Genomic DNA, 21,253 nt, shown 5'->3' with positions numbered 1-21,253 from the left:
TTAAGTAGTGTCCTCCACTGTGTTCCGGGGTGTGGATGGGGATGTGAGTCCCATCCAGAGCCCCAAAGCAATTGGGGAAGCCCAGGGTGGCAAAGCCTGCGATGGCGGCATCCAGGTCCCCAAGCCTCACGAGCCTGTGGAGGAGCAGGGCGTTGATGGCATGGACGACCTGCAGGGGAAGCACATGGGAGAGCACCAATGAGGGGTGTGCAGGGTATGTGTGGCCCTCCCCTGCCAGGGCCCCCTTCCCCCCCCTTCCCTTGCCAGGGCTGCCTCCCCCACCTCCCCTGCCAGGGCTGCCTCCCCCTCCCCCCCATGGGTCCTCTTACCTCCATGAGGACAGCCCCGGCGGTGGCCTTGCCGACACCAAACTGCTGGCCAATGGATTGGTAGCTGTCTGGAGTGGCCAGCTTCCAGACAGCGATGCCGACCCGTTTCTCGACACTGAGGGCACGCCGCATGAAGGTGTCCTAGTGCCTCAGTGCGGGGGTGAGCCACTGGCATCGCTCCAGAAATGTCTGTCAGCTCATGCGAAAGTTCTGGAGCCAGCGGTCGTCGTCCCACTCTCCGAGCACCAGCCACTCCCACCAGTCAGTGCTGGTGGGGTAGCTCCACAGCCGGTGGCTTGTGCGGCAGGTGGGAGGCGGGGTGCTGCAGGGTTGGGGGTTGCATCCTCCTCCCCTGCGGGCAGCTCCTCCTCTGTGGCAAGGAGGTGCTCAGCTGCCTCCTGCATGGCATCGAGCAGGGCGAGCACTGCTCCTGCAGGGGCGGCTGGGTGGACCTCTGGCTGCTGCTGCTGCTGCTGCTGCTGCTGCTGCTGCTGCTGCTGGGGGTCCATGACTGTGTCGCTCGAAGTGTGCATGCCTATGGCTCTGCAGACCGCGTGCTGTGCAGGCTGCGTGTGTCTGGGAGGGGCCCTTTAAGGGAGCGGCTAGCTGTTGCCCCAGAAGCACTAGTCCACCCTGTGACCCTGTCTGCAGCTGTTCCTGACACCCTTATTTCGATGTGTGCTACTTTGGAGTGCAGACATTCCCTCGCATAGCCTATTTTGATGTGGTGCTGCGCAACATCGACGTTGAACGTTGACGTTGCCAGCCCTGGAGGACGTGTAGACGTTATTCATTGAAATAGCCTATTTCGATGTCGCTACATCGAAATAAGCTACTTTGATGTAGCGTTCACGTGTAGACGTAGCCATACTGAGTACAAACCAACATGGGTGATCCCTGTCCTCAATTTACATTGGATTCCTGACTTAATGAGACCAGTAAATGAAGATACTGCCTCACAGCAATTTCTCTTCAGGCAAAATCTTGTTTGTTTCACTGGCAGGATGAGCTCAATAATGTCAGACAGGTAGCAAATCCAAGCTCATTCCATGAGCTTGCTGATCTTTGAGAGGAGAGTGATGAGGGATAGCTGTCTATATCCTCTGGGGTTTTCCCAGGCTTTAATAGGCAACCTCTGTTACCTGTTGGCAGTTCTCTTGTTCTATGCAAGGGGATAGAAAGTGGTTCCCGCCATTCATGTCCCCAGGTTCTTGAAAAACTCTGGAGGAACGTCTTCAAACCCTGCAGCTTACCAGCTTTAGGTTTATGATCACACATTGTTGATCTCAACAGATCACAGAAAGGAAAATGGAGATTTGTCAAGCTATTAGTAAAGGTTTCTGCAGAGTTCTTGCCTGGACCTTCTGGTGTGTAAGCTTGACTGTTAGCATCTTGCTGTAAAAAGGAAGACCATGGATGTAAGAAAAGAATCTTCTCATCATGCTTCTTTTTAAGTGTTGTTCTTTTTCATACTTTATGCTTTCCAGGAAAGTCCTCAATTTCAACAAGTTTCTGTTGGAAGCCTGTTTGGTTTCCTGCCAGCTCACCCTTCTCTCGGTCTGATGGCCTGCCAAAGAGCTAGACCTGTCAGTGATTTCAGACGCCAGAGCCAGCTGGCTCAGCAGGCTGCCTAACTCACTGAAAGCCATTGAACTGGGAACTGAATTCTTTTTATTCCCCAGGGAAGTGAAATTCTGAGTTTCAGCCACTTCTTATTTTTAAGCCAGCAATAAATAGTTAAATTTAACTATAGCTTAATATTATATTCATCTGACAGTTAATATTATGGTGTAACATCATTGCATATTTAAGATCTTGTTTGCAAGAGATACAGGTATTTTTGGCTTTCTGAACACAATGTGTTTTTAGGAGGCTATGGAATCCCATTAATGTTGGTTTGTAAGCCGAAGGCTACATCTACACGTGCCCCAAACTTCAAAATGGCCACGCAAATGGTCATTTCAAAGTTTACTAATGAAGCGCTGAAAAGCATATTCAGCGCTTCATTAGCACGCGGGCGGCTGCGGCACTTCGAAATTGACGCGCTTCGCCGCCGCGCGTCTCGTCCAGACGGGGCTCCTTTTTGAAAGGATGCCACCTACTTCAAAGTCCCCTTATTCCCATGAGCTGATGGGAATAAGGGGACTTCAAAGTAGGCAGGGTCCTTTCGAAAAGGAGTCCCATCTGGACGAGACGCGCAGTGGCGAGGCGCGTCAATTTCGAAGTGCCGTGGCCGCCCGCATGCTAATGAAGCGCTGAATATGCATTTCAGCACTTCATTAGTAAACTTCAAAATGGCCATTTGCGTGGCCATTTCGAAGTTTGGAGCACGTGTAGACACGGCCCAAGTGAGACAAACAGCTGTCACAGATGCTTTAGGTATGTTCTAGAAATTATTTTGGGACAGTTCTGTTACACAGTTGGTCAGACTAGATTATCACAATTGTTCTTTGAAGGCTGGAAACCACTGGAAATACACATAGATAGATACATAGATAGATAGATAATTCTGCCTCACTGCAGAGGTGTAAACTACATGATCTTTTGAGGTCCTTTCCAGTTCCACATTTCCATGAGCATATGATTTTTGCTCATTCTTTGTGGTACTCCTTGTTGCTCTAATTATTTATTATTTTTGTATCCATTGCTCTCTTGTCACTTGTTCTTTATTTTTTCTCATTAAAATGAAAAATTGCCAAACAACGCTTCCTAATAAACAAGATAACCACAGAAAGCATACAATTTAAATTTTAGATTGCCTGAAACTAAACTGTGTCAGAATTAAGCCATTCACCAAAAGGTTGCACTTTGTCCCATTGATTAGGACTTTTTATTTTATTTTATTTTTTTTTGCATTTTGTTTGCCTAAGTTCAGGAAATAGATGAGTTAATGAAACATTTTAAAATCAAAATGTCTTCAGATCTTACTTATAGGGGAGATCTTGAAAACACTGTGCTATGTAATACTTACCTACTTAACCCTTGTACTCCACATGGAGCATAGGTCATCTCCAAGTCTCTATTTCACTCTGTCTTGGGACAAAACTTCAAGCTGACTCCAGGAGTACCCCCAGTTGTTGTTCCCAATCTCAGTAGACCTTCTTCACATTCTCTGAGGTCTTCCTCTTTTGCATTTCCTTGCAGGTCCATGGGACAATTTGACAGACTATGTTAGATAATAGTTTTCTGACAGTGTGGCCTTGCCATTCCCACTTTCTTCTCTTGATTTCAATGTCAATTGGTTCTTATCCTGCTCTGTTCCAAAGCTCCTCATTTGTGATGAAGTCTTGCAATTTGATGTGAAGGATGTACCTCAGGAATCTGTTTATGAATGTCTGTAGCTTGTGATTTGAAGACTTTTTAGTATGCCATGTCTCACATCCATACAAGAGCACACTCTTCACATGTGTGTCGAAGATCTGCAGTTTCGTCTTTGCAGGCATTATTTGAGAACTCCATATATGATGGAGACTCTTGAATACAGCTTTTGCTTTCCCTTTCCTGGCACTGATATTTCCTCCAGCTGATGCCCATAATACTCCCCTAGTAGGTGAACTGCTCCACATCTTCCAGGTCATCCCCTCCCAGTGTGATGGTATTGTTGTCGCACTGGTTGATCCTCATTGTCTTGGTCTTTCCCTTGTTAATGTTCAGTCCAGCCATTGAGGCAGTTTCATCAAGGGTTGTGACCTTGTCTTTCATGCTTTCATGTTGATGTGAAAGGAGGGTGACATCATCAGCAAAATTAATGTCCTCTACTTTTGAAAAGTATCCACTGAATGCCTCATTGATGGCCATCTGTTGTCCTGTTCATAATCCAGTCCATTGTGATCAAGAACAGGCAAGTTGACAAGAGGCACCCTTGTCGCACTCCTAACAGTATGCTGAAGGATTCTGTCAAGACACCATTATGAATAACTTGGCATGTCAAGGGTTCATAGGTTGAACAAATCAAGTTAATAATTTGGATGTTATGCCATGGTGTTGCAGCAGTTTCCACAAAGTGTCTCTATCCGCTCTGTCAAAGGCTTTTTCAAAGTCCATGAAGGTTATGTACAGGGATCAATCGCACTCAAGCGACTGTTCTATGATCACTCTGAGAGTTGCTATCTGGTCAGTACAGGATCTCTTACTTTGGAAGCTTGCCTGTTCTTCCCTGACCTGTCTATCAATTTCTGTCTTCATTCTCTCCAACAGAATCCTATTGAACACTTTTCCTGGAACAGACAGTAACATGATGACCCTCTAGTTCTTGCATTCCTTCAGGTTGCCTTTCTTTGGAAGCTTGATAAGGTTGCTATGTTTCCAGTCTTGTGAGATTTCTTCAATGTCCCCAGTTTTCCCAAAAAGATTATACATCATGTTGACTGATGTCTCACTGCCTGCTTTGTTTCTGAGGGGATATTGTCTGGACATTGGCTGCTCTTGTTTTGCATTTGTTGACTGTCACTTTTCTGTCTTTTGGTTCCTTCACTTTTCTCAGAGTTTCTGCTGTGATCCACTCTTTGTGACACCCTGTCCTCTTCCCCAATGCTTTATTGCAGCTTTGTGCTATGAAATACTTTAGTTCTAAAAGATAATATATGATCTGCATCCTAGAAGGAGAGCCATCAGTTCTGTCTCTCATTGTTACCAACACATGAATTGTTGGAACTGATGGGCCATTACGGTGAACCGAAGGAAAGCCCTATCTATTGTGGAAATGCATCATACATAAAAGTGACACATACATACAAAAGGGTTATACATCAGAAAACAAATTAGCAACAAAAACAGGAGGCTTCCCTCTTATCTATATCAATCATCACAAGAGCTGTGGAAGGATCAGACAAGCAACATTTGTTTTTGACTCAGCAAAGCTGCAGGTCCTCTGATGGTACACATTAACCAGTCAGCATGCATACACAGTGTGGCCCATCTCCTGAAAACATGGGGGTGAATTCAATGAGATAATGCACATGTCTATAATTAACCACCTGACATCTGGAAGAAGAAGAAAAAAAAATCCTAACTATAGATACATAAAGAGTTAAAAGATCTGGGAGTCTTCCTGGATAATTCTCTGAAAACTTCAGCTCAGCATGCAGCAATGATGACAAAACTAACAGGAAGTTAACAAGAAAGAAGAAAGAAATATCTTAATAGCACTATATATAAATTTACTTTTTGCCCATTTCTTGAATACTGCATCCGAGTCTGCTAGCCCCCATCTCAGCAAGAAAATAATGAAATTGAAAAAGGTTCAGAGAAGGACTACAAAGATGATCAAGAGTACAGAACACTTTTCATATGAGTAGAGACTAAAAAACTCAGACAGGTCTTCTTAGAAAAGAGGCAACCGCAGTCAGTTCCACCACTTCAGTGGAAATATACATAACATGGATATTTTGGTGATATTCATCCCTCTGTTTTTCTCCTAGAATCTGGAAGTCAGCGTTTTGGGTCACCATGAAAATGAGGTTAAATCCCTGCTCAGCTTGGCTTATAGCTATCAATTGACCTATTCTCCATGAGCTTAACTACTCATTTTTTAACCGAGTTATACTCTTGGCCATCATAAGGTCCCCTGGCAATGAGATTCACAGGTTAATTGTATGTTGTATGAAAAAGTATTTCCTCTTTTTTGTATTAAACCTTCTGCTTATTAATGTCATCAGGTCAGACCTGGTGTTTGTATTGTAGGAATGGGTAAAACACATGTCCCCCTATTCATGTTTTTGGCACTGTTCATAATTTAACAGACCACTATCATCTTCTTGCTTAGTCTGGCAGAAACAGCAATGTTGATGATATACAGTGAAAAAGAAAGAGCAATATCTTTTAAAAGTGTCTTCTATGGATGGACTGGACCTTTCAAGATGGAACTGCTCCAGCTCCCTTTTGTCTCCTTAATAGACTAGTGAGGGTCTGACAGAGAAGAGGCATTCCCTATAAAGAAGCACAGGAGAACAGGAAGTCATAGAACAGGAGAACTTTAGCAAGGAGAGGTGCCTGCAGGAGATCCTGATTGTGAGTTGGGTTAGGGCCTACATGCCAGCATCAAAGTGGTGAGCTATAGCTAGGAAGAGTTGGGAATGTGTGTTTTGTACCACTCACCCAGAAGAAGTGCACCACATATGACAAGAGATGCCATAGCTGAATATGAATTTTTGTGCTGTGATGATGGGTTCTTGAAGATTATTTTGATCTATTTCTGTTATTAAATGATCTCCAGGCAAGGATACCGTTTGCCACAGGAAAGAGGGCATGGAGCTCTTTAGAAGCACTGAGAAGGGGAAAATAAATGAAACAGATACTTCAGAGACAGCCCTGGCCATCAGAGGGCACTAAAGAGGTGGCTTCTGTGTTGCTATTTTTGAAAATATGGTTTATTTTGAACATTGCTCCTTGCTGAAATAGTGTCTAAATTTATTATTGATTCAGTAGAACATTCAGGATATTTCTCATATTTTCACACATTTTTTTCCTTTATATGAGGCACAGATACACATGAACAAATACTGGACTAATCTCAAGTACTCTTGAGAGTTTAGACGTTCAGCTTAGACTGTAATGTTATATAGCGTAATGTTCAGCTACTTATGTAATCCAATCCAAATTCTAAAGAATGGGCCCAGCTATTAAGCAATTCTGGAGTTTCATAACACAATCATGCAAAATTCATAGCTTTGCATGGTTCTGACTGATTTCTATCCTGAACCTTTATGTTTCTATTCAAGGAAATCCATTGCCCAGTTCTCCCAGAATCGGTATAACTTTTAATTTCACCCTGCAACACATATTTACTTCCCTTCTTCATTAGGATTCAAGTAACGAGACACTTTGGTCCATAGATGACTAACACACCTAATGCCTTTTTCTCTTATAACCAACCCTTTCCCTTCCCTTCCTTTTTCCCAGGATGAATGTTATTTCAACCAGTGTACATGGAAGCTATTGTGGAGCTCTCAGGAACTACATCCCCACTCAGACTCCACATTAGGCAGGAGCATAGAGAAAGTAGCAATGGAAGATTTCAGCAACATATATATAGACAATCACTCTGCCACAGTTCAAGAACCTTACTGTCGCAAATCCATCTCATATCTCCTGCACAATGCCAGAGTCACAGTTCCGCATAGCAGAAGTCAATTAATGGCTTTGCATACTTGCATGACAATGGCCCCCATGTTGGATTTCTTAACTTCAAATTGATTTCTGACTGACAGATCCCAATATAGTAAAGCTAGTTTCCACAGTGTGATCACTGCTTACTTTCCCAAAACCATTGCAACTTGCATTTTGGTGTCACTGGACTGAAGAACTGTGGTAAATTCAGTGCACAGATACAGGAATGTAACCTTGCACATCAGAAACTTCAGCCACTGCTCATCATTCCAAATCCATATTATGATGCAATCCCAGCAATCAGTGCTTATTTTTCAGGTCCAAAAATGGCACACTGCAGCTGCTCCATGAACAGCACTTACAACCTTGAATTGGATTTCACTTTGTCCCACAGCAATGTGACCTCACAGGAATCACCGTGTTCCTCGCTGATTTGCTTCATCTTGCCGCTCTCCAGAAAATTCTCCCAGATTGTTTGCTCTGTGCTTGCAACACTCAAGACAATAGAATAGAGCTTTGCAGGTTCCATACTTGTATCAGAGATTGCTGACTGAAGAGGGCCATGTGTGTTTGTTATACTTGGGAGGAAAAAAAATATGAAAATTATGTGAAATACAATGAGATGGTGGCTATATCTCCCATGGTCCCAGTCACACCTGCATGACTCATTTCGGCACCATTGTGTATGCCAAAATTTCCCAAAAGACTGTGTGCTTGATGGTGGTGAGCTACATAATAGGGTGATCTACCTATGATGTACCACACTCTGCTTTGATACAAGCACTCCTGGGGAATACAGGCACCATCAGCACAAGGAGCCAAGTATGCATGTGCAAAAAGGTGATGTGCTAACTGTGGTATGCTGATGTAACAAGCAGTGACATAATTTTGTAGCCTAGACATGGTTCAAATCTTCCTTGACTAGATTTTTCTGTTAGTCTCCTGTGTTAGATGCAGCTGTGCTTCTTTTTTCTTTATCTGCAGCTGTCATTCAAAGATTGTGTGCTCACTGAAGCCATCTATTGTTCATTTTAAGATCAAACACTCACAGACATAACATTCAAGCTTGTCATGCTTTATATATATAATCTACTCCTGCTCCCTGAGAAACAGTGGATTTGGTACTGGGAGAAAAAGGGGATTTATAATTTCTGACTTTGGTGATAATTTGCTCCTGCAGAAGTTTTATTTACACATTTTAAGATGTGGTATAAAATGCATGCTGGACAAACCAATCAGCTCTACTAAATAACAGATAAGAAAAATGGGTTTTCTATATGAGAGTAGTTATAATTTTATCTGTGCAAAATAAATTAGCTTTCTTCTTTTAAAGCATCCAGACGTTTAGACATACAAATAAATTAACCATTCACAACTGATTTTTATCCACAATTATAAAAAAAAGATTTTTTGTTTGTTTCTTATGAAACTGCTCGAGCCACTTGATTATTTTATAATTGGAAAATGCCAGAACACAAAATATTGTTTCTTTCATCCAAGAGATGTTGTAATCAATATTTAAATTTTCTGAGCAAAAGTACTATCATCTATATTTCACGTCTCAGTTAGAATCATTGTTTTCTATTTTACTGAACCCTTTTGCATCTCTCTCTTTAAAACTTTCAATGGGTAAAATTTTCTCCTGTAACCTGTACTATAGATTGGTTGAGTGGACCAAGTTGAAAAAAATGTGCCATATTTATTGGAAATTGCCAGTATCTCTGCTTTGTCTCTGGTAAGGACAGAGAAGATTGCACATATTTTTAAACTAAGTGCCTAAAGATACAAGTAAAGCATGAAAAAAGTGAGTGCTAAGATCTTATCGTGATTATTGAAGTTTTTACAAAGCTTGGACACCCTCCACCCCATCACCATCACCGTGTTGCAGACATTGATTTCCAGACACGTGCAACATTTTCTGGCTGGGGTTATTGTGCTAGACAGACCTGTTAGGCTCAGCGCTTTTCCAATCAGACCCCTGAAGCTCTCTCTGCTCTGTATTACAGGTATGTATTGTTAAGTTAATGCTTTAACGGGTTCTAAAACATTTATTGTTTAAATAAAAAGTGGTTCAATGCATCGGAATACATGGTTACAGAAAGTAAGTTGCAGTTTGTTTTCTTTTGTGTTAGACCAGGCCTTGAATACAAACTACTGTACAGGAGCTTACAATTTCAAACCATGTAGCTCACTGTTGTTAGTCTCCCTCTGCCCTGCTTTGTAGTTAATTGTGTTATCTGAGACAATAGAGTCCTGTGCGTTCAAGGGACAGATTCTGAGTTTCAAGGGTGTGACTTTTTGGCAAGCTAGCCCACAAAAATTGTAAGCTTCTGGTCCCTGAAGTTGTAAGAAAGAGCAGATCCACTTATATTAAAATACAATATCATACAGTCTGTAAGTAGTCCGTCGTGTCCGATGATGATGTCTTGAGCTTGCACAGGCTCATTGATTGTAGACTTGCATGTGGTTGAGGAGTCCAAGCTTTGACCGGCCTGGGTGTTAACAGTGGGGGCAAGGGAATTGTCCTGGCTCTGTTGGTGCAGGTGCAGCTGCTGCTGTTGCTTTCTTCCTCTCATGAGCATCAATGAGGCATATGCGTCGCTGCTCTTGAGACAGAAGTGATGAGAATGTGCAAAGAAGCTGTGCGGGAGAATGTTTAAAGTGGAAAAGCCATTGCACAGGGGTACTTCCACTCTCTCGATCTCAAAAGCCAGGTTCCAGTGGTACAAAAAGTCATCACAGCTGGGACTTCCTAGGCTGCAGTGGATGGCCATGCCATCTTTGGTGCCTTGTCATGCCCTTCGCTCTCCACAGAGCATTGCAGAACCACCTTCCTGGTCGTTGGATCTTGCTGTTGATCTCATCCGCCCAGTCCGCGGGGGCCGACTTTGCGTGCTGGAATAGGCAATTCCCTATCTCACCACAGGTTTCAGACCTGCCGGCTACCCTCACCTGGTTTAGCCTGCCTGTCAAAGCCATTTATCGGTGTGTGGCCACTGCATGCTACAGCTTCTTGGAGCCACAGGTGAGAGCTGGGTGTCAGGTGGCGACCAAAGGTGCACGAATTGCCCTAAAGAGACACTACAAGTCCCCACACCAGAGGTGCTACCCCTCCCTGGACACCCCACACACCCCCATACAGTATAATGTAATTATTAGGTAAAGAAAATAAAAGGCTTCAAGATGTAGGTCATCAAAAAAGCAAAGCTATATGATGTATTCCGTAAAGGACCTCCTTCAGTGTGAAGACATAATTCAAACCCCATTCTCAAGTTTAAAAAGAAATGTGGTCAATAATATTATATCTATCTATCTATCTATCTATCAGCATATTGTGGTGTATTGGGAGCTACCTCTTTAAATGTCAAGGTTCACCCCCACCCACCTCCCTCAGTCTTGCCTGGATGTTGGGTGACTCTGTGGGGAAGTATGGAAGCTAGGCCCAGCAGCAGTCAGTTTGCAGACAGATATTCTAAATTAAGGTGGAGGTGACTGCTACATCTCTGCTCTAGACAGCAGCCTGCTTTGTCAGTCCTTGAGTTGGTTTTTTTGTTTGTTGTTGTGAATTCTAAAAAAATAAAGTAATGTTATATAGCCTCTCTCAAGGACCAAAGAGAGAGAGCCCACTTACTCACACCAGCTTTCTTGCCTGAGTTGAAAAATCTGGCCAGAGACCAGGTTAGAGAGAGATGCCACTGAGCATGGAACAGTATCCAATTTTAAATCCAATGTTAAACAAAGATAGCAATTACCCCACGCATTACAAAGACAGTTTTGCCATCTTAGATATTTGTAGTGATCTCAGGCAATTCACTTAACTTAATAGACCCTTGCAGTAATTTTCTTTCCCCTTTTCTACCCTTCGCCCCACCTTCTGCTGTCCTGTGTAGCTGATTCATCAGTTTACAGTCCATTTTTTTCTATCTTTCTGTTAAATTCTTGTCTTGTCAGTTTACTTTTATCAGCTTTCCAGATCTGAAGAAGTGGGTCTGCCCCATGAAAGCTTATCGCCTAATAAATCATTTTGTTAGTCTTCAAAGCGCTACAGGACTGCTTTTTTGTTCTTTGGAGATATAGACTAATATGGCTACCTCTCTGTGACTGTTCACCAGGTTTGTAAATGAGCTCTGGGAGTTGTTCAGTTGAAAGAACAAAGCAGCAGGAGGAATGAGAGGTCAAGCGTGAGGTGAACAGAAATTGTTTTGAGTTTATACTTCCATCTTGGATTATTGCTGTTGTATTCCAGGGGGAAACCCTGACATTTCTGGTCCTGAGAGAAGTTTGAGCCTAAAGAGGATGTGTGGTTAGAAAGCTTTGAAAAGGCCATGATAGGAAAAATGACCACAGAGCCCAGCCTCAGGGCCAAATACCCTCTATAAAGTCTTGGACAATGATTTACTGGATTTTGTTAACACAAAATGTGGGGGGATTAAATTTTGACTTCTAGGAGGGCGGAGTCACAGGAAGATATAGACCATCAAACGACAAAAGTGTTAGTGAGAACTTTGCTAGTTCAGATTATCAAGGCATGTCTCTATTCCTGAAAGTAATGGAGTGGATGGGGCAGATGAGCAATATACCACTATGGCAGAAAACAGCATAGAAATTGATTCCAGTGAAAGAAACAACATTAGTACAAGCTCTGCAGAGTGAACCCTTGCTAAAGAAGCATTTTAAACTGACAGGATAGATGAAGGTTTGAGTAGGAAAGATGGATGAGGGTTTTAGTTTTTTTTCTAATCTGGTCCATCAGATAACATGAGGATTGGCTGTCCGTAATCTCATGTAATGGAGGCAGTGTTTAAAACAGTTGTCCTGGAACAAGTCTTAAGAGCTACTTGGAAGGAAATAGTACCATGACATTAACAAAACTCATGGGAATTTTGAGATCCTACTATTGAAAGACAAATGCATCTGAACAGAATCATCTTTCCAGTCCAGCTCAGGGACCTAAAGAAACACCTCAGGATGTCCTGGTATGTGTCTTGAATTTATAGCAAAGTACTCTTTGCAACACATGAAGCCAATTCCACTCTAAAATATGATACACTCTATGCTAATGGTAACTCCATTCAGTCTCCACTGGTCCACAGAGGGATAACATTAGGATAACATCACAATCTGACATCCAAGGTAGTTCAGTGACAAATGGAGCTTTGTTGCAGAGACTGGATGTTGTTACTGGCTGGGAAAGAAAAAAAGAAAATGACACAGCATAGAAGGAGGGGCAGAGGGAAAAGCAGCAAAACTGGATGCAACAGGACTTTGTTGGTGGTAAATTGTACTCAATAAGAATGAATACAAAGTACTCCACCTAGATGCCCACATACAAAATAAGAAATGACTACCAAAGAAGGACTATTGCCAAAAGGCATATGGTGGTGCGGGGGTGATAGTACATCACAAACTAAATATGAGTTAACAGTGTGACCCTGTTGCAAAAAAAGAGCAACTATCGCTCTGGGATGTATTAGAAGGAGTGTTGTAAGCAAGAAATGCAAAGTAATTCTTCCTCTTTACTAAGAGCTGATTAGGTCTTAACTGGAGTATTATGTCCACTAACCAATGTTACATTTCAGAAAAGATGAGGATAAATTGAAGGAAGTCCAGCGGCCAGCAACAAAAATCATTAAAGGTCTAGAAAACATTACCTATGAGAGAAGGTTGGGAAAAAGGCTTTATATAGACTGGGGAAGACTAGAAATGCAGCATGATTGAAATTTTCAAGTACCTAAAACACTGGAATGATAAAGAGGGAGAAAAATAGTCCTTGTTAACTTCTGTTGATAGACCAAAAGCAATCGGCATAAATTACAGCCATGAAATCTAGAGTTAACATTAGTAATAACTTCCTAACTTTAAGAGTAGTTAAGCACTGGAAAAAATTGCCTAGGGATTCTGAGGAATCTGTTATTGGACATTTTTAACAATAGGTTAGACAAGTACCTGTCAAAGAAGGTCTAATACTTAGTTTTGCTTTAAGTTCAGGGGAATGCACCAGAAAACCTCTCAAGGTCCATTCTATCCTTTGATTCTATGAGACAGAGACTAACAAGTTACCACTACTAGTAAGAAAAAACTAATCTTGACATGGGACAAAACCGATGGAGGAGATTGGAGAACTGGAGACAAAGCTATCAGAAGTGAAATAGCTAAGTGCAGACAGCTGCTATTAAAGAGGTTCTGATTGCACTCCACTATGATGGGAGGATACAACTGCAATTCACCCTTCGAAAAGCTCCTAGGTGATGAGGCCCTTTGGTCTGTAGAGTAAAACAATAAGGCTACATCTACACTAGGACACTACATCAAAGTAGCCTATTTCGAAGTAACAACATCAAAATAGGCTACTTCAACGTGTATCATCCACACATCCTCCGGGGCTGGTGCCGTCGATGTTCAGTGTCAACGTAGTGACAGGGAACATCAAAAGGGGCTGCCCTGGAAGGAAATGCAGAGTGTCCACACACACACAAGCACTCCCCTTCAAAACAAGGGGCCAGGAAATCCTACGGATGGGGTCAGAGGCTGGACTGGCCCTTCCGGGGCAACAGCAAGACGCTCCTTTAAAGGCCCCCTCCCAGACACACCTGGCCTGCACAGCACGAGGTCTGCAGAGCACTAGTTACACTCTCACAGACCGAGGCAGAGCGGCCATGGACCCTCAGCAGCAGCAGCAGCACCTGGAAGCCTTCCAAGTTGTCACCCAGGGAGCAAGCACCCTTCTAGGTGCTGCACAGGAGGCCGCCCAGTAGCTCCTAGCAGGTGAGCCCTCCCCAGGGGCAGATGGGGACATCCCTGACCACCGGACTCCCCTGTTCCTCCCCCACTGAGTGTTCCACCACCTCTGGGGCTACCCCACCAGCTCCAAGTGATGGGAGCAGCTGGTAATGGGGGAGTGGGACAACGACATGTGGCTGCAGAACTTCTGCATGTGCCAGCAGACCTTCCTGGAGCTCTGCCAGAGGCTCACCCCTGCACTGAGGCACCAGGACACCCAGATGCAGTGCGCCCTCCCCATGGAGAAGAGGGTCACAATAGCTGTCCGGAAGCTGGCTACTGCAGAAAGCTACTGCTTCGTGGGACACCAATTTGGAGTGGGAAAGGCCACAGTCGGGGCCATCATCATGGAGGTAAGGAGACCTGGGCATGCACCCACTGGGGGTTGGGGGGCCAGGGAGGGGGGCCTGGGTGTGGGGCTGGGGAGGAAAGGGTGCCGGGGAGGGATGGGCTAGGTGGGGGGTCCTGGGGGGGGCCCAGGAGAGGGGCCCAGGAAGGGGGACTGGGGGGAGGGGCTTGGGGCAACCTGCATACCCTGATAAGTGCTTGTGTCCCTTCCCCACAGGTGCTCCTTGCACTCAAAGCCTTGCTGCTCCAGAGGGTCATCCAAGTTGGAGACCTGGATGCAGCCATCGCGGATTTGTTGTCATGGGGTTCCCAAACTGCTTCAGGGCCCTTGGTGGGACCCACATCCCCATCCATGCCCCAGACCACAGCGAGGGAAGATACATAAACTGGAGGGGCTACCACACCATGGTCCTCTAGGCCATGGTGGACAGCAAGGGCAACTTCCAGCATGTGTATGTGGACTGGCCCAGCTGTACACACGACACCTGCATCTTCTAGAACTCGGGTCTGTGCCGTCGGCTGGAGGCAGGGACCTACAGCCCCCAGGGGGAGATCACTCTGGGAGACACCACCATGTCCACCTGCCACCGGAGAGCCGACAGGAGCTGGGGATCCACAGAGGACGTCCCCTGGGTCTGGCGGTTGTGCAACTGTCCTGGCCTCGGCAATGTCGCTGGGCAATGGTGGTGCCTGACCTCTGGCAGGTTCTCAGGGACTACAGCGGGTGCCTGGCTGCCTGGGGTCTCGGATGGTGCGGCTGCAGAAAAAGGGAGAGAAGGAGGGGAAGGCTGTTAGTACTGTGTTCTGGCCCATGGCCCAGGCCCCTCATTCCCCCCTTGTATGCGGGCCTCCGTCCCCATCCGTGGGTGTGGTGTCCCTGTTGAGTGGCCCCACTGCATGGTCCCCAAGCCCCTGGGGTTTGGACACAGTGCTGTCCATGGGTGTGGCTGCTGATGGGCACTGATGGCCATGCCGCCATCCTGGGGCCATGCTGTGGCTGGGCAGTTGTGGGTCGGGGTCTGCTAGGGGTGTGTGGGGCCCCCTGTTGTGTCTGGTGCCCCCACCCCATGGCCTGGGTGTGTGTGCCCTGTGGGGTATGTACCTGACCGTCCACTGCCGCGATCGGGGGAACGCCAGTGGGTGGATGCCCGACTGGTGCTCTGGGAGGGGATGTCTATGAGGAGCCTCCCCCTTCACTTCTGGACCCTTCCTCCACCATCCCAAGGGCTGGCTCCTTGGGTGGACGCCAGGTTGCAAGGCTGGCCTCCGGGCCAGACTCCAGCTCCGAGGCTTGCTGGGACTCCTCGGCTGTGGTGTCCAGTGTGGCCGGGGCGTGGAGGTGTCCCCGGGGCCCAGGATGGACCTGAGCTCCCTGTAATAGGGGAAAGTGGTAGGGGCAGCCCCAGACTGGCTGTCTGAGTCCCAGGCCCTGGCGAAACACTGCCGCAACTCCTTCACCTTGCTATGAACGTGATCCGGAGTGCAGGCAGGGTGACCCCGGGCGACCAGGCCCTCAGCCAGTCGGGCGAACGCTTCTGCATTCCACCACTTGCCCACCATCATGTGGAGCAACTTGTCTTCACCCCAGAGCTCCAGCAGGTCTTGGAGCTTGGCCTCCGACCAGGAGGGGCCCTGCCACTTTTTGGCCCCCCATTTGGCTGCAGGGGGGCCCTGGGTCCCCTCAGAGGGGGAGCCTTTGGGGCACTCGGGGGGTTGGCTGGATGCCATAGGTGATTCGGGACCTCTGGAAAGCGTGCAGGGTTAGCACGTGCATGTACTGCTGCCTGCATGCTCTCAGCTTTCTGCAACAGGAAATCCGGGTGTGTGGTGCTTTCAGGCTGCTGCACACGGTGATCATATATCCCTGCAGGGGCTGGACAGCATGTCTCAATCTCTCAGCTGATTGCTGCCATGGAGGACCCCAATATTTCAAAGTAGCGGGATGTGGATTGTCTACACATGCCCTACTCTGACTTTTTAACATCAACGTAGGGTGCTATTCCCATCTCCAGATAGGAATAGCAATTTCGACGTCTTGCTGCCAAATGTTGATTTCAATGTTGAAGTAGCGCGCAGCACATGTAGACGCAACACGCACTATTTCGACATTGTGCCAGCTACTTTGAAGTAATCGGCTAGTGTAGACGTGGCCTAAATAACATCGTATTTTACCTGTGTCACAATATGTACAGAAGGAGCAAGAAAAAAAATTTAACCATATTCCTCACTTATTAACCTATTGAATCAAGTTGGTGAATAATGTTACACTGTGACTGAGACAATGTAGTTTAAGATCTGTTCCATACAGGGTCCTGAATTTCTCTCTCTTGTCTTGGCTGGCCTGGCAGCACTCATGACGCCCGGGTGTTCAGAAATTCGGGCCTGTGCTGCCGGCTGGAGGCGGGGACCTACATCCCCCAGTGGGAGATCCCTTTGGGGGACACCACCATGCCCCTCTGCATCGTCGCAGACGTGGCATACCCCCTCTGGCCCTGGCTCATGCACCCCTACATGGGCCATGTCACAGCCAGACAGGAGCAGTTCAACATGCGCTTGAACCATGTGTGCCAGGTGGTCGAGCACACTTTCGGCTGCCTCAAAGGGCGCTGGAGGTGTCTCCTCACCCACCTGGATGCAGGGCTCACCAACATCCCCCAGGTTGTGGGCACGTGCAGCACACTCCACAACCTGGTGGAGAGCAAGGGAGAGGCCTTCTTCCAGGGCTGGGCTGTGGAGGCTGGCAGGGCCAATGTCCAGCCACCCGCTGCCCCTAGTCGCCAGGTCGAACCTGAGGGTATCCGGGTCCAGGAGGCCCTGCAGGCCCATTTTGAGCAGGCTGTGGGGTGAACACTGGCAGGGCCAGCTGCGGGTGAGACACCCACTGCACCCCCCCATCCTCCACAACTTTCCCTGCCCCCACGCCCACACCACAGAGAACCCAAGAGCGCGCACACACACACACACACACTTCTGTGCAATAAGTGGAATTTTTTTTTTAAACAAAACTGTATTAATTATTACGGGGAACGATGTACATGGGGGGGGCAGGTACTAAACAGGGGTAGAACAAAAACTATTTACAAGGATGGGGGGAATATGTCCAAAGGAGGGGGCTTTGGGGGGCAACATCCTCAGCCACGCACCCCCTATTGTCCTGAGCCTGGTGTGGGGGGGCACGACCCACGTCTCGGCCAGAGGCCCTGTCGAGGCTGGGTGGGGGCTGGGAGGTGTCTGGAGGCCCATGGTCCCCCTCGGCAGCAGGGCCCAGGATGGCAGATGGTGGAGGGATGGCAGGCGGAGCGGCGGGCGGAGCGGCGGGGGGTGCCAAGTGCCGCATGATGTCCTCGAAGGTGCGCATGAAGGCCCCCCAAGCCTCCTGGCACCAGGTCAGCACTCACTCCTGGAGATGGAGCCACCACTCCTCCACCTGCAGGTGCCGCTTGGACACCTCCAGCTGACGCCGGAGGGTGGCGAGCAGCTGGGGGTCCGTGGATGCCTGCAGATGGCTCTGCCGCTCTCAAGCTCATCCTGGGGCTGGTCCATGTTCCACCGAGGGGCTGGCCTGCTGGAATGGCCCTGGTAGGCTGTCCGGGACCACAGACGCCACACCGGTGATCTCCAGGCCCTCCGATGGTGCAGCTGCAGAACAGAGGTGGGAAAGAAGTGTGGAGACAGCCATTAGTCTGGGCCCTGACCCATGGCCCTTTGTCCCCCCATCCTTCTGCTGCTGGTTCCCCATCCCTGTCCCCTGGAGATGATGATGATGGGTGCCCAACACCCCCCAGGGGGACCCTAGGTTCTGCTCCCCCCATCCCCAGGGATGGGGCATGGCGCTGTCCTGCTGGGGGGCAGGGGCTGATGGACTCTTCTGAGGGACATGCCACTGCTGTCCTCGGGGCCATGGTCATCTGGTGTGTGGAGGGCCCTGGTCACGTCTCTTGTCCCTGTCCCGTAATCCCGGGGGGGTGCACCGGGGGGTTACGTACCTGACGGTCCGCTCCCACGGTCAGGGGAAACCCATCGGGCAGACGCCCTGCTGGAGCTGCAGGAGGGGAGGGCAATTTGCAGCCCCCCATCACTGGAGGACTCCTCCTCCTCCTCCAGTGTCCCGGGGTGGGCTCCTGGGGGGACCCTGGGGTGCAGGGCTGGCCTCCGGGGCAGACTCCATCTCCGGGGCCTGCTGGGGCTCGTCGCCCGAGGTGTCAAGTGTGGCCGGGGGGAGGAGGTGTACCGGGGTCCCAGGATGGCCCTGAGATCCCTGTAAAAGGGGCAAGCGGCAGGGGTAGCCCCAGATCGGCTGGCTGTGTCCCGGGCCTGGGCATAAGCCTGCTGCAGCTCCTTTATCTTACTTCTGACGTGGTCAGGAGTGTGGGCAGGGTGACCCCAGGCAGCCAGGCCCTCGGCCAGCCGAGCGAACGCATCTGCATTCCAACTCTTGCTCCCCATTACCTGGAGCACCTCCTCCTCGCCCCAGAGCCCCAGCAGCTACCGGATCTCGGCCTCCATCCAGGAGGGGCCCCGCTGCCTCTTCCCCCGCTGGCTGGCTGGCTGGGGGCCCTGGGTCCCCTTGGGGGAGCCTGCCCTGTGGGTGCTTGGGGGGCTGGCTAGATGCCATGGGTGCTGGGTGTTGGGCTGGGGCTGGTGAGGAAGTGCAGGCTGGGCACGTGGCAGTGCTGCTGCCTTCACGCGCTCTCAGCTTCCTGCACAGGAACTCGGGGGCGGGGAGCTTTAAGGGGCTGCTGCACGCGGCGACCATAGAGCTCAGGGGCTAGAGAGAGCATCTCTCAACCCCTCAGCTGACGGCTGCCATGGAGGACCCCGCTATTTCGATGTTGCAGGACGCAGATTGTCTACACGTGCCCTACTTTGACGTTGAACGTCGAAGTATGGCGCTATTCCCATCTCCTGATAAGGATAGTGACTTCGACGTCTCACCACCTTACGTCGATTTCAACTTCGAAATAGCACTCGGCACGTGTAGACGTGGCGGGTGCTATTTCGAAGTTGGCACGGCTATTTTGAAATAGCCGTCTGGTGTAGACGCAGCTATTATATTATCTGGTACATTAAAAAAGTAAGATGAAATCTTGGCAAGAAACACTGGGTGGTACTGAGAAGCAGGTGGGAAAGGAAGCACACCAAAGCACTAAACCATTGTGTTCTGCACTATTTATAAAATATTAATATACTACTCAGTGAACTTTGATGTATTCAGACAAATATATTTCGTTTATGTCCGTTATGGCACACTTACTTCACTTAAGAGTCCTATTTCCTCGGACTTTTCTGCAATAAATTGACTTCACTGAAACATATCTTTTACTCTTTCAAAATAACACATTGAACAAAATGAATTAATGGTGTAGTATTTTAGTCTTTGACATATTTGAAAGTCATGTACTGTAACTTCTTGTAACTTCTACATATAGTGAAGACATACTCTGCTACCTAGCAACCCATAGACTCCTAAATTTAAAGTGAGTCTCAACTGCACTGAGGCCTGCATGCAGCAGAGGTGAGAATGAGAAAAAAGATGGCTTAAAGAAGGAGTGAGCAAACTTTTTACATTGGGCTCCACTTTCCTTCCCTGCAATTAGCAGCCCTCTCCTGCACAGCCCCATCCTTTCTAATGTAATCCAAACTGACGGAAATTTCAGTTATGTTCATATGAAAAAAACAAAAACTTTTGGCATATGTAAGAAAATAAGTATGTATAATGTAAAAATATTATTGATCAGTATATAACTGTAAATAAACATGCATAAAGGCTACGTTTACACTACAGCATTCCTTCAAAAGGTGATCTTCCAGAAGGTAGATCTTTCAAAAGAACATGTCTACAAGCAAAAGGTGGATTGAGCTTTCAATCCACTCTTTCAAAAGACAGGTCCATTCTTCCGAAAGAGAAAATCCACACAGATCCAGGAGCTTTTTCAAGAGAATAGGCCAGGAAACGTTGTGGATGGGTTCACATGGCAGACAAGCCCTTCCACATTCCGCAGCCAGCCGCTCTCTTGAAAGGCCCCCACAAGTACCCTCACCCTGCATATGCTGAGGGCTGCTTTGCCACACACAGTCATGCGGAGCCAGTGCACTGAGTGAAGCCATTGAGGGGAACCTCATGGATCCCCAACAGCTCCCCAGTGGGGCCGTCCCTGATGCCATGGTGCATCTGCTGGCCACGGTGGTTCTTGCATCAAGTACCTCCTCCAGCAGTTCACCCCTCCCAGCACAGTCCTTCAGGCCCTCTCCAAGGGGCACCATCCATGACCCATCCCATGTGCAATCCAGCACCTACCCCACCAGCACCGAGTTGTGAGACCGGCTCATGATGGGCAAGTGGGATGATGACTGCTGGCTCCAGAAATTCCAGATGACAAAGCAGACATTTCTGGAGTCATGTCACTCACTTGCCCCTGCCCTTCAGCATCAGGACACCTGTATGTAGCCCTCACTCCTCCTGGAGAAGCAGGTTTCCATCATGATATGGAAGCCGGGCAGTCCGGACAGCCATCAGTCAGTCGGGCACCAGTTCAGGATAGTCAAGGTGACTGTTGGGGCCATCCTCATGGAAGTAAGGCATGCTCAGGTCACATACCCTCCAGGGAGGAGGGAGGGGGCTCCCATGTAAGAGGGCCCCTCAGGACCAGGGGCAGCGTCCCTGTTGGGGACCAGGGAGGGGGGGCTGG

This window comes from Carettochelys insculpta, chromosome 3, assembly GCF_033958435.1.
Source record: "Carettochelys insculpta isolate YL-2023 chromosome 3, ASM3395843v1, whole genome shotgun sequence".
NCBI lineage: Eukaryota > Metazoa > Chordata > Testudines > Carettochelyidae > Carettochelys > Carettochelys insculpta.
The sequence above is the reverse complement of the archived record's forward strand: the minus strand, read 5'-3'. Positions refer to the sequence as shown.